Below are 14,057 nucleotides of genomic sequence, written 5' to 3' on the forward strand. Positions count from 1 at the left end.
CAAAGCTAGCACAGTACTAACTGATCCACAGCTCCACTTCTGGTTTTGAGTGGTTAATTGGAGATAAGAGTCTCACAGCAACTTTTCTGCCCTGTCTGGCTTTGAACTGTGATCCTCAGATCTCAGCCTCCTGTGTAGCTAGGATTATAAGTGTAAGCTATCAGCTCCTGGCTACTGCAAGCTTTTGACTGAAATGGTGACAAATGCTCTCCTGTATCTCTGTCTCTTTTCTCCTCATTTACCCCAGAAGCACATGCATGACCACTTACCCAGTCATATAAAGCATCATTTGGGTTTCACACAGTAACAAAATCATCCAGCTAAAATGAATTTTACAACTTTACAACTTGGGAAAGGGGTGAAGGAAGGAAAGTGGGAGAATAATGTGGGAAGGGGTAACAATGCCCAAGAAGTAATGTACTGGGAGTTTGCCCTAGTGGTAAGAATGCTTGTCTGGTATTCATGAAAAGCTGGGTTTAACGCCTCAGTGCCACATATGTAGAAAAAGCCAGAAGTGGTGCTGTGGCTCAAGTGGTAGAGCTCTAGCCTTGAGAAAGTCGAAGGACTGTGCTCAGGCACTGAGTTCAAGCAGCAGGACTGGCAAAAAAAAAAGTAATGTACTCACTCTCCTACATCTATACATCACCCTGATAATAATTTTAAAAAAGAACCCATCTCAAGGTCTTTCCTGCTCAGGCTGGCTTTGATCCACAATCCTCATCTCAGCTTCTTGAATAGCTATGATTCTAGGATTACAAGCGTGAGTCACAGGCATCAAGCAGGAATTTTTGTAATAAAAGAAATGAGTCTAATCACTAAGCTTCTTAACTTGTGAGGTAACCAGAGGACTTGGAACTAAGCAAATGGGATTCTCCTGTTTTGTGAAGCTCTTTTAGAATTTTGCCACAAAATTCTGTGATTCTTTACCCTCTGAAAAAAAGCCAAGTTGGGCTAATGGTACTCTCACCCGCCCCAACAACTTTTCTGGGGAATTCTTCAGACCTCCCTTCTTTCAGGTGTCAGCCTGCTTATGTCAAGAAATAAACAATTCTCCCCTGTTTTCCAAATCTCATAGAAAGTCCTTCAATGACACAACTCTACAAGAATCCAGAGAAGGAAAAGGGATTTCAGAAATGAGTTTCCACAAGCAATCATAATGATGAGAAAGATGGGTTGAGATAACTGATAGCCTATGGTGGTCTATTCCCAAAACTCTTACAAATATTCTACCTAAGTGATGGCAATACAATTCCTTAAATTTGATTTTCAAATCCAAAATGATTTGACCAAAAAAAAAGATTTCATTATGTCACAAGGGAAGCACTGGAAATTGTGTGAAACATCACATGTTGTTTATGCTCAGCACAAATGCAGCAGCAAACACTTGAACTTTTTAAATAAAACAAATGAGATACAAAACAATACCATAAAAATGGAAAATGAATTAGGTGGTTTAAGAATTGTTTTCCTTCTGTGTGCTGATAACTCAAGGTCTTACTTACCCCTAGCTACTCTGGAGGATGAAATCTGAGGATGGAGGTTGCAAGCAAACATCCCAAGGAAAGCCTGTGGGACTCTTCTCTCCAATTAACTACCAAAAACCCAGAAGCAGAGTTCTACCTTGAGCAAAAATGAAAATTGGTGACAGTGTCCAAGCCCTGAGTTTATGTCCCAGTACTGGCACAGATATAGGTGTATATATGTATACAACACACATATACATATATGCATATTTTCCTACTGATGTGCAGAAACATTTAAATTTGATGCAGTCATTTCTTGGCCATATTTCCTGGGTAACAGGAATCCTGTTTTTAAATAATTATCTGTTCCCTTACCGTCAAGAGATTTGCCCCTAGTAGGTTCAAATTTTCATATCTCACCTTAATACCTTTAATACATTTTGCATTGAGTTTTGTAATGGTGAGATTAGTCAGTCTTCTAGGTGTACATACAGAGTTTGCTTATCACCAATTTATAAAGAGACCCTCTTCTCCAGCATATGAGGTTTTTTTGCCAGTCATGGGCTTGAACTCAGGGCCTGAGCACTGTCCTTGGACTTTCTCAAGGTTAGAGATCTACCACTTGAGCCTCAGCACCATTTCTGGTTTTTTCTAAGCATGTGGTACCAAGGAATCGAACCTGGGTCTTCGTGCATGCTAGGCAAGCACTCTACCACTAGGCCAAACTCCTGGCCCCGTCCAGCATATGTTTGGACAATAGAAAAATCAGATGGCTGTAGTTATGTGGCTTTATTGCTGGGTTTTCTCTTCTATTCTGCTGGTCTCCACGTAGCCCAACGTTGCCTACAAATGAAATTCTGGTGAAAATAATCCCAATGAAATGACTTTTCCAAATATCCCTCTCAGAGCTTGTAGCCCAGAGAAGATCTTTTCTCAATGGGAAGTTTTCCACTGGTGTTCACATTTCCATAATATTCCATGCTTCCCATGGGACTTAACCAATTCCTGAGATGTTCCGATTGTATCTTGGGAAGATACACTGCTCTGAGACAAAACTTCATGTTCATGGTGCGAATCTCTCACACATTGTTCTCAAATTATCATCTTCCCTATCTCTCAATCAAAGTGATTGGGCTTGCAGTTAGAACCCCTTATGTCCAACTTATGCCAAATATTATCAAAATGCCAAAATAGGAGACATAATTCTACAAAACATTGAATTTGATTTCCAGTCTTTCCTTTTCTCCTTAGTGTAGACCTTTCATGATCTGCTTCTGGGAGCTTTCCACAAACCTAGTCCATCTTCAATTTAACCACAAGCTTGAGAAGTTAATTATGCCTTTGCTCTTCCCAAATGGCTCTTTTATGGGGGGCCAGTATTGGGGTTTGAACTCTGGCCTGGGCACTGTCCCTGGCCTTTCTGTGTTTAGGGCTAATGCTCTATCACTTGAACAACAGCACCATTTCCGGCTTTTTGTGTGTATGTGTTACTTAAGAACCCAGGGCTTTGTGCATTCTAGGTAAGTACTCTACCACTAAGCCACACTTCCAGCCCCCAAATGGTCCTTTCTAAGGTCTATTAAGTAGCATTCCTTCCTTTTTCTGAACTCTTGCCACACTCTTTTTAAAAAGTTTGTCAAATAAGTTAATGGAAGTGACAGAAACAAGACCTACTACTGGGGAAAAAAAATCACAAAATTTGGCTGGAACTAGGACTTCGCCAGTCTTCAGTCCCACTGTGGCACTCCTAATATTGCAACCTCCAAGGTCAATGCAAGTCAAAGCATTTGCTGCAGTTATTCCACATGGGAGTCAGGCAGTTACGACAGCCTTTAAGGAAAGGGGGTAGTGTTGACAGTAAAGGTGTGCCTCTGTTCCCCACATAATTGATTCTCTTTGTCAGCACCATGAAGCAGTAGGGGCAGAATGGTTTCTGTTATGCAGAACATGAGGTTGATTGTAAGACTTGAAGCAGAGCCCTCAGCCCATCACTGTATCCTTTAGTGGTACTCAGGACTCCTCCTCTTCACCAAAATCATATATTTGGCATCTCATAGGGAACACACATCCTAAGCCAGCAATCACCCTGTGGCCATTCAATTCTCAGGATTCATGATAGACCTATAGGTTTTTTATAATGCAATGAAAAGTCTGAGGAAAGGACTCATTTGACTTTACTATCGAGCCTGTCCTTGAAACAGATGAAATAGTTCTAGTTCTGTAAATATTGGCAGAAAGATTCACAGTCTAGACAGTGGGATTCCACACTGAAAATACTACACCTGGTTAAGTCCCAATCCTCCCATCAGATGACAAGCCAACCTCACAATCACAAAGCCCAGAGTCCCAATCTTGATAGGCATGGTGGAAGACTGTCAAGGTTTCTGCACAGTTATCTTAGTGCCCCTGTGCCTGAGACACTGCTCAGGCTGCATGGTTCTGTGTGTCTCTGACTATTTTCTACTTCATTTGACCTGGAACAAGCACACCCTGACACTGGTACCTCTTTTCACCAGGATTCTGGGAATGGAGTAAGAAGTCCACTTCAAGGGTGGACCCAGATGAGAGAGAACAAGAGCTGCCTCTGAGGTGCAACAAGCCTTGTGTGAACAGCCAGCATTACTTGGCCTTGTGACTCCTCAGCAGGACAGAACACGCTAAAGACCTCACCTTCCAAGGGGTTCCAGTCTGAGATAATTGAGTGTATGTGGAAGAAATGGGCGATGCAAAGACTTGGAATTTTAGTGCTATCACAGAACCTGTTTTTCAGAATCTTCATCCAGAAGCAAAACGCACAATAGATGTAAAGTTTATGCACTAAATCCACATGTCCTCCTTGTGTGTGTGAGAAGAAGCCATACTGGCTGACAGGAGACTGTGGATGAGGGACATTTGCTGGCTTTCCTCGTGGTTGGTGGGAAGTCAGCCAGCCACACAGGGCAGGCAAACTCTGAGCTCCTGATGGCTCAGTCTCCCCACCTGCTCATGGCCTTCGGGCTGGGCTCAACCCAGGGGATTGAGGAACATTTTCCTCCACTGCAGACAAGGCTACCACAGGGCAGGGCCTTTGTCACCTCCAGGTTCTCAGCACCATCACCCTGGAAAGTGACCGCTTCTTAAGGAGCCCAGAGCAAGAATGTCAGCCCTGGACAGAGGATCCTGACCCAAATCTCTCCAGGTCATTCCAGTGAAGAAATTTTAAGTCTGCCTCATTGGCTGAAACTACATGAATAATTAGAAAAATGACTCTGTAGTCATCTAACCTAACCACAATAAGGTGTCAACAGCATCTGCTTTCTTCACCCTACTTAGATGCACTGTGATGAATCACTGAGATTCTCAGAATTCCTATACTCAAGTGTACATGATGAAGGTAAAGATTTCTCCTCTTTGGCTGGGTGGCCAAGGAAAGCCATGAAACAATATCTGAGTGATCAAATTTCTATCTATATTCAATCCAGATCCAAGATGTTTCTTCAAGACACTTTTCCTGGCTTGAGAAGAGGTCAATACTGGTCAATATTGGATCTCTCTCCCTCTCCCCCTCTCCTGTCCCTCTCCCCCTCTCCTCTCTCTCTCTCCCTCTCCCCCTCTCCTCTCTCTCTCCCTCTCCCCCTCTCCTCTCTCTCTCTCTCCCCCTCTCCTCTCTCTCTCTCTCTCTCTCTCTCTCTCTCTCTCTCTCTCTCTCTCTCTCTCTCTCTCTCTCTCTCTCTCTCTCTCTCCCTCTGTCTCTGTCTCTCTCTCTCCCCCCTCTTTCACACACACACACACACACACACACACACACACACACACACGCACACACACCACACAGAAATGAAAGATTTAAATTTTAGTGACATGCTGATGGGTAATACCTATATACTTACAAACTCAGGAATGTTAGGCGTGAGACTGGGCGTTCAATGAAAGCCTGTAAAAGAAACAGCATGGGATTCTTTCGTCAATTAGCCACCAAAACCCAGAGATGAAAGCTTGTCTCATGTGGCACAGTATTCATCTTGGGACAAAAACCAAATACCATCCAGATCCCACTCAAAGATTCAAGGATAAATCTCAAATAAAATCAAGACAGGAAAGAAAAAAAGGAAGGGAGGAAGAGAAAAAAAGACAGAGAGAAAGAAAGAAAGAAAGAGAAGAGGAGGGAAAGAAAAGCAGGAAGAAGAAAGAAAGAATGAGAGTGGAAGAGGTTAGGAGGTAGAGAGAAAAAAGAAAAAGGAAAGAAAGAATGAAAAAAGGAAGGATAAAAATTTTCAATGTGATAAGCACTTGAATAGAAGAGCAGAAGGTGATGTTTTCAACCACTGATCACTACTGACTGAATAGAAGATCTATGAAGAAACAAGAATGTGTTTCCATACATTTATAAAATACCCTTTTACGAGTTGCTTCTGTACACCAGTGGTTTGTAAAGCAGTCTTAAAGGATTTCTTCTCCTATCCAGTGGTCTCCGTTTTCTGCAGGCAAATGTATGTGTCTCTCCTCTGGTGTGGATACCTGTGGACACAAGGCCTGTGGTAACTCAATGAGGATAGCCAAGCCTGCAGCTGTGCCAAGCCCTGCCCAACCTCTACTCATTTGCATGTGCCCAGAGCTCAGCCCCCTGCCCTGAGCACTTCTTCAGAGTCTGCCCACACCCTGGGCAGCAGTCAGTCCAGTCAGCACACAGCATGGACATGAGGACCCCTGCTCAGCTCCTGGGGCTCCTGCTGCTCTGCCTCCCAGGTAAGGAAGGTCATTGCTAGGCCTTAACTCAGCCTAGGACATCAAGGGCTGTCTAGAACTTCAGGAAAACCTCTTGTACCATAGCAAGGAGATTGATTGTTTTTTTTTGTATGTCCACTGACAGGTTCAAGATGTGCTATCCAGATGACCCAGTCTCCAACCTCTCTGTCTGCATCTCCAGGAGACAGAGTCACCCTCAATTGCAAGGCCAGTCAGGACATTCACAAGAACTTACACTGGTATCAGCAGACACCAGGGAAAGCTCCTAAGCTCCTGATCTATTACACATCCAATTTGGCATCTGGGGTCCCATCCAGGTTCAGTGGCAGTGGATCTGGGTCAGATTACTCTCTCACCATCAGCAGCCTGCAGCCTGAAGATGCTGCCACTTATTACTGTCTGCAGTATGATAACTTTCCACCCACAGTGATACAAGTCATAACAAAAACCTCCCAGGAACACAGAAGTGAGAGTCTGGGCTGCCCCAGCTGCTCCTCCTGCTGCCTCCACCTGCTGACACAGCTTCTCAGATTCATCTTGAAGGATCACTTGAAGATTCTGGTAGATGCATGTGGGCAGAATTCTCTCCCTTCTAGCTCTCTGTCTTCAACAGTAGAAACATGCCAATGCCTTTCCTGTTTCAATAGAGGACACAAATCATAACAGGGAAGTAGTCTGTCAGAGCATTAAATGGGATTCATTTGGAAAGAAGAAAGATCTAGCTGATCTAAGTTGGTTATTTCTTAATGCAAGAAATGTATTCCATTTGAATACATGATTTGAATAAGGTCCTAAGCTTCGGGAAAAATAAAAAGAAATGTATTCTAATTGCCATTCCAATACTGGGAGTATATGACAGTATATTTCAACACAGAAATGCAGCGCCCTCTGGAGTTCCCTCAGACCCCAGATCTGTGAAACTGGAGGCCTCCTCACCGAGGTCCTTACACTGATTAGAAACCCAGGGCTGGGTGCCAATGCCCTCAATTGTAGATCCTGACATGTGACCCTCCAATCCTTCCCTCTGCCTCAGTGAGTGCCTGCAAGTTTCAGCACTTTCTAAAGCAGACTCTCCTAACTTCCCATCTTCATGAGGACTCCTCATGCGCAAACTCTATAGTAAATATTGGTGACAATGGCTTCCAGAAGGAAACAATGAGAAGAAGCCGCACACACACAGCAAAACCATGATGACAGCAATCTAAACCCCACTCCATTGCTTTCTTACTGAAACTGCACTTAAAATAGATGGACTAGAACCTGCTTTGTAAATATAAGAGGACAGATTCCATGGAAAGACACTGCCACTCCAAACTGAAAATCCTAACAATTGTGATGTCGCAAGGCTGCCACCAGAGGGCAAGCCAACCTCACAAGTTGCACATTTCCAGAATGCAGCACTTTCTTTTATGGTCTTGGGGCTTATGGCCTTCAGTCTGGGCTCAACCCCAGGGAGTGGGGAGCATTTTCCTCCACTGAAGCCCACAGGGCAGGGCCTTTGTCATCCCCAGGTTCTCAGCTCCATCACTCTGGAAGGCGACTGCTTCATTTTTAGCCCAGAGCAAGAATGTCAGCCCTGGACAGAGGATCCTGACCCAAATCTCTCCAGGTCATTGCAGTGCCTGAAAGTTGAGGTCAGCCTTCACATCTCCACATTCACTTAAACTTCAAAAATCATTAGAAAAATGACTCTGTAGTCACCTAACCCAATCATAGTATGGTATCCACATCTGTTTCTCCACCCTACTTAGATGCATTGTGATGAATCAGTGAGATTCTCACAATTCCTATACTCAAATGTATATGATGAAGGTAAAGATGGCTCCTCTCGCTGTGAAACTGGGCTGGGTGGCCAAGGAAAGCCATGAAAGGATATCTGAGTGATCAAATTTGTATCTGTGTTCAATCCAGATCCAAGATGTTTCTTCAAGACATTTTTCCGGCTTGAAAAGAGGTCAATACTGGTCAATATTGGTTCTCTCTGTCTCTCTCTCTGTCTCTCTCTCTGCCTCTGTCTCTGTCTCTGTCTCTCTCTTTCTCTCTCTCTCTCTCTCTCTCCCTCTCTCTCTCTCTCTCTTTCTCTCTCTCTCTTTCTCTGTCTCTCTGTCTCTCGTAGAAATGTATGCAGCAATAGTGATATCAGGGGAGACAAAATATTTCCACTCATTGGGAAAGGATAAAGCCATAGGCATGTTTGGTTGGAGAGCAGTGATTTTTGTTGAAGTAAGTATGGCCAGTATCAACACTTAACACTTCATGCTGATGGACTGTGAGAAGTAACACCAAATGATGAAAAGTGGCAAGATATGAGTGGTCTCAAATTGGGAAAAGTACAATCTATTTAAAGACTGGGAATAGAATACAGGTAAAGTTTCAATGGTAGATTTGTGAGACATTACTGAGAAATCAGAGTAAATACATCTACAAGAATGGGCTTCAATTTAAGTCCCAGAGATTATTGTTTTCCATTAGCCATGCAAAATCTGAAAGTGGAGCAGTGGCTCAAGTGATGAAGCACAATGCTGGACTGAGCACAGAATCTGAGAGACAGTACCTATGGCCTTAGTTCTTCCAGCAGGGTGATTTTAAACACACACACACACACACACACACACACACACACACACACACACACACCCCACCGAGAAATGAAAGATTTAAATTTTAGTCATGTGCTGATGGCTAGTACGTGTGAACCTACCTACTCAGGAGTGTGAGGCATGAGAATGGGTGTTCAAAGGCAGGCTGAACAGGAAACACCATGAGATTTTATCTCAATTAACCACCAAACAGCCAGAAATGAAAGAGTGCCTCATTTGGCAAAGCATTCGTCTTGAGAAAAAAGCTAATATCACCCAGAATCACTTCAAGCCCCAAGGACAAATCCAAACTAAAATCAAAGAAAGAAACAAAGAAAAGAAGGAATTAGAAGGAAAGAGAGAGGGGAAGAGGTTAGAGAAAAAAGAAAAAGGACAAAAACAGTGAGAAAGAAAAAAGAAAGGAAGAAAGAAAGATAACAGTTTTCAATTTCATAAGCACTTGATTAGAAGAGGAGATGTTAATATTTTCTTCCAGCAAGAATTATTGAGGAAATAAAAGATCTAAGAAGATCTTAAGAGTTGCTTCTGTACACCAGTCATTTGTAAAGCAGTCTTAAGGCATTTCTTTTGCTATCCAGTGGTCTCCGTTTTCTGCAGACAAATGTAAGTGATTCTCCTGTGGTGTGGACACATTTGGACACAAGGCCTGTGGTGACTCACTACTGAGGACAGCCAAGCCTGCAGCTGTGCCCAGCCCTGCCCAGCCCCTGTTCATTTGCATATGCCCAGAGCTCAGCCCCCTGCCCTGAGCACTTCTTCAGAGACTGCCCACACCCTGGGCACCAGTCAGTCCAGTCAGCACCCAGCATAGACATGAGGACCCCTGCTCAGCTCCTGGGGCTCCTGCTGCTCTGCCTCCCAGGTAAGGAAGGACAGTGTTGGGCCTTAACTCAGCCTAGGACATCAGGGCTGTCTGGAACTTCAGGAAGACGTCCTGGAACATGGTTAGCAAGGAGGATAATTGTGGGTTTTTTTTGTGCTTCCACTGCCAGGTTCCAGATGTGCCATTCAGATGACCCAGTCTCCATCCTCCTTGTCTGCATCTCCAGGAGACAGAGTCACCATCAATTGCAAGGCCAGTCAGGGCTTTAGCAGTTACTTAAACTGGTATCAGCAGACACCAGGGAAAGCTCCTAAGCTTCTGATATACAGAGCATCCAACTTGAACTCTGGGGTCCCATCCAGGTTCAGTGGCAGTGGATCTGGGACAGACTTTACTCTCACCATCAACAGCCTGCAGCCTGAAGATGCTGCCACTTATTTCTGCCAGCAGGATGATGAGTATCCTCCCACAGCAATACAAGTCATAACATAAACCTCCCAGGGAAGCAGAAGTGAGAGGCTGGGCTGCCCCAGCTGCTCCTCCTGCTGCCTCCACCTGCTGACACAGCTTCTCAATGGCAGCCAGACTCTGAAGGTCTCTTGATGATTTGGGTAGAAGCAGCAAGGCAGAAGTCTCTCCACTCTGGCTCTCTGTCTGTAGCAATAGAAACATGCCAATGCCTCCCCTAATTTAATAGAGTTCACAAGTCATGGCATGGGAGGAAGCTGTTAGAGCATTAACTCAGGTTCATTTGCAAAGAAGAGACATGCTAGTTAATCCAAGCAGGAGGCTCTAAATGTAAGATAGCAGTCAAATAATTTTTGACTCCTCAATGGTTTTGTACAAATTTCATCAGCAAATAAAGATCATTTCCTCTCTAGAATTTGGAGGAAGACATGCTGTAGACTGCATGTGAGGAAGGGATAGCAAACACCTCAGCACTGAGTAAAATCTCATGGATAAAATGAGAACTATTTCATACCTTGATTATATTCCGCAGAGATTTTTACATGTGCTCTAAATCACCATTTTTCCACTATTGTTTTCTTCAATAGACAGGAATAGCTTTTGAATTATCCTAAGAAGATGTTGACTTTTAAAAATATTTTAACTGCTGTACTTATAATTTCTCATACCTAATTTGTTAGAATGGTGAATTATATTACTCAATATAGATTGTTTTAAAAATCATCCAATTTTAAAGTGGTTTTCCATTTGCAAAATGTATTTAATTTGCTTAAAATGGACTGTGGAGAGAAGGATGAGGAAGAGGTACAGGTAGAGGAAAACTAGACCAAGATGAAACTCTCCCTTTCTGTTGGGGACCAACTGTGGGGTCAATGACCTTGGACCTGACCTTGGACCTACACAACTGTATACACAAGGAAGTAACTCTTATCAGGATGACTTTAAGCAATGTCAATCAGTTCTTATCATGATGACTTTAAGCAATGTCAATCTGTTCTTATCATGATGACTTTAAGCTATGTCAATCAGTTCTTATCATGATGACTTTAAGCAATGTTAATCCTTTCTCAATTATCCTATATGTGATTTGTTTACTATTTTGTATGAATGTAGCCTCTGGCAGTTCCCTAGTTTTAAGAAGAGTATTTAAGGTCGGAACTTAAAATAAACGAGAGAGTCTTAGGCAGCAGTCTGGAGCTCACAGCCTTCTTGGACTGCTGACTTGGGCTGTAGTCCTCCCGAACTCCATCTGTTTGTCTCTCTTCTATTTTTTCCTAGTCCTTGCCCCTATTTCAGGAATCCCAATCCACGAACCCTGGTTTGCTGCCGGCTGGCCCCGGCACCTTTCCTCAGACAAATGTTCACAACATGAAGAGAACAGAAAGTAGAGGGAGAAATCTAGGTATGTGTGACCCAAGTTCAGAGGAAGTTTTTGTCAGCTAAACTGAAATAAGATTGGAAGACATGTAGACCATGAAAATACAGGACTGTAATGAACCATGGTCATAGATGAAAATGCCTGAAACACACAAACATGTTGTGCATGTGGTCAATGTGATGATACTGGGGTTGGAACTCAGGGCCTTGAGCTCCCTAGGCTGTCATTGTACCACTTGAGCTGTGCTATCAGCCCAGTAAAATTAGTCTACTAGTTCCACAGGTAAGGACACTGAGGCAAAGAGAGGTAGGAACTGGACTGGTGCCAAACCATCACTAAGCAGGTGAAATCTTTTCCCTAACTCAACTAGTTTCACCTTGGGCCCTACATAAGAAGTTGGACTTGTGACTATAGATAAAGTCCTTTCTCCTGAGTGTGCAAAGATAATTCTGGAATTGAAATTGTAGGAATAAAGCAGAGGTGATAAAATGTATGGAAAGGCAAAGGAATTGTACTGCTACAGAGGAATAAATGTTCCCTGTATTGAAGGAAATGATGACCAGAGCCATAGACAAGTGAAAAGTGCTGCTTGAACTCCACATGGAGATTCCCTTGGAGAAAGCATAGCTAGCCAATAAGCACAATTTGGAGAAGCAGGAAAGTACAGCCTGGATTCCATGCTGACCAAGATGATGAGCTCGGGTCTCTAAGTGATCTACAGTAATGAATGATTATATATCACGTAGAGGATTTCACTCACTGTGGAGTTAGAAATAAGACACACTTCTTCTGTTTCTGTACTATTAAATTACACACACACACACACACACACACACACAATGCTGTAGTCAATAGAATAATGATTTTTTACTAAATCTGTTAAAGAATTAGGAATGCATCAAGAAGGAAGAATAGTGAGGCAGGGAGGAGGTGTGTGAGGGAAGGAAGAAAGGAAGGAAGAAAGAAAGGAAGGAAGGAAGGAAGGAAGGAAGGAAGGAAGGAAGGAAGGAAGGAAGGGAGGGAGAAAGGAAGGAATGAAGGAAAGAAGGGAGAGAGGGAGGGAGGGAGGGAGGGAAACAGAAAGAAAGAAAGAAAAAGAAAGAAAGAAAGAAAGAGAAAAAGGGAAAGAAGGAAGGAAGAAAGGAAGGAAGGAAGGAACAAAAGGGAAAAAGAAAGAAAAAAGAAAATTACCAGCAGAATTGAGTAGCCCTTATATGGCTGGTGTCACAAGATCATTGTGCTCTGTTTAATTGGATCCTGAAGAAAATACAGAACAGTAAGAGCTGGTGTAATTTGTGATCCAGAATGCTGCAAGAAAATAGATGCTGATATACGGGTCTGAGAAATATGATTTATCCTAACCTCAAACATGAATCACAAGGCAAAACCTGAGTGAGAAGAGAAAATAGTGTCTATGTTTTTTCCATATCCCACAATTCTCCTTTCTCCTCAGTTTTAATGGAAAGTGTTTAATTTTCCATGGAATAAATGGAAGCATACATTTTTTAGACTTGATAACTATCATAACCTCATTTATTTGCAGTCCCCCTCATGCATGCAATAAGAAGACTGGAACCTCAAACACCATGAGCCAAATTAGACTTTTTCTCTTCACAACTGATCTGTAACAGAAAGATAACAAGAATGTTGAAAAAAATCAGTATCAATTTTATCCTTTATTTTTCTTTCTGTTTCATTTTATTTATTTATTTGGTTATCTTTAAGTAATTGTATCAGGAAGTTTCCATTTAATATGTCAGTTTAATAATGCATTTTGATCATCCATTTCATCATTCTTCCTCATCTCTCTCTAATCATCCCCTCAATTTACCTTGTCTCATTCAATTCTTATTTACTAACCTATTTCTCACACATTATCCATATTCAAGGCAGTACAACTTAGTGATGAGAATACATAGAATCCACCAGTGTGACTACCATGAAAAGGGGACAGGAGCCTTCTCAGAGATTCATCTCATAGCAGTTAATCACAAGGATACTGTATTCTTTTAAAATGGATGATCTTGAAATAGCCACTGAGGAAATTCTGAGAGTGCTCCTTCCTGACAAGGTATTCTCTCTGGTAACAGGCAGGCCTTCTCATTTGCTTCAAGATGACAGTGAGACACAAGATGGCCAGTAGAAGTCAGCACAATCACATTGGAAACAAAATACCAAAGACTCGAATTGCCTGATAATCTAGTTAAAATAGGTTAGAATTTTGTATCATTGTATGAACTGTACTCTGGCAGCATGCTTTATAGCCAGTTCCTCTAAAGCAGTGGCTTCTGGAAGCACAGTAGGAGGATTTTACTCAGGCATCAGTGTCATAACTTGGCCATTGCTCAGTAAGAACTGTTCAGAATGCCTTGGCTCCAGGCTGTGGAGACTGAAGGCCCAGACAGTCCTGGTCCCCATGGTGATGAGCTAGGATGGGACATCCAAGTCAAGGAACACAGGTGGCATTTTAGATGGACAAATCTATGTCTAACTTCTATCCCTATCCAAGACTCTTCTCAATGATCTTCGGCCTGCACTGGCTTGACAAGCAATCCAGACTATCTTCTAGAGAGGCCCACAGCAAAGCATGTGTCTGGATC

General features: G+C 42.7%; 1 pseudogene; it reads left to right on the forward strand.

The window, feature by feature from the left end:
* Window positions 1-6,133: 6,133 nt before the first annotated feature.
* LOC150060406 (immunoglobulin kappa variable 1-6 pseudogene) lies at window positions 6,134-6,851 on the forward strand (annotated as a pseudogene).
* The last annotated feature ends 7,206 nt before the right edge of the window (window positions 6,852-14,057 follow it).

This window comes from Megascapheus bottae, chromosome 7 (genome assembly GCF_031878675.1).
Source record: "Megascapheus bottae isolate mThoBot1 chromosome 7, mThoBot2.hap1, whole genome shotgun sequence".
NCBI classification, from domain to species: domain Eukaryota; kingdom Metazoa; phylum Chordata; class Mammalia; order Rodentia; family Geomyidae; genus Megascapheus; species Megascapheus bottae.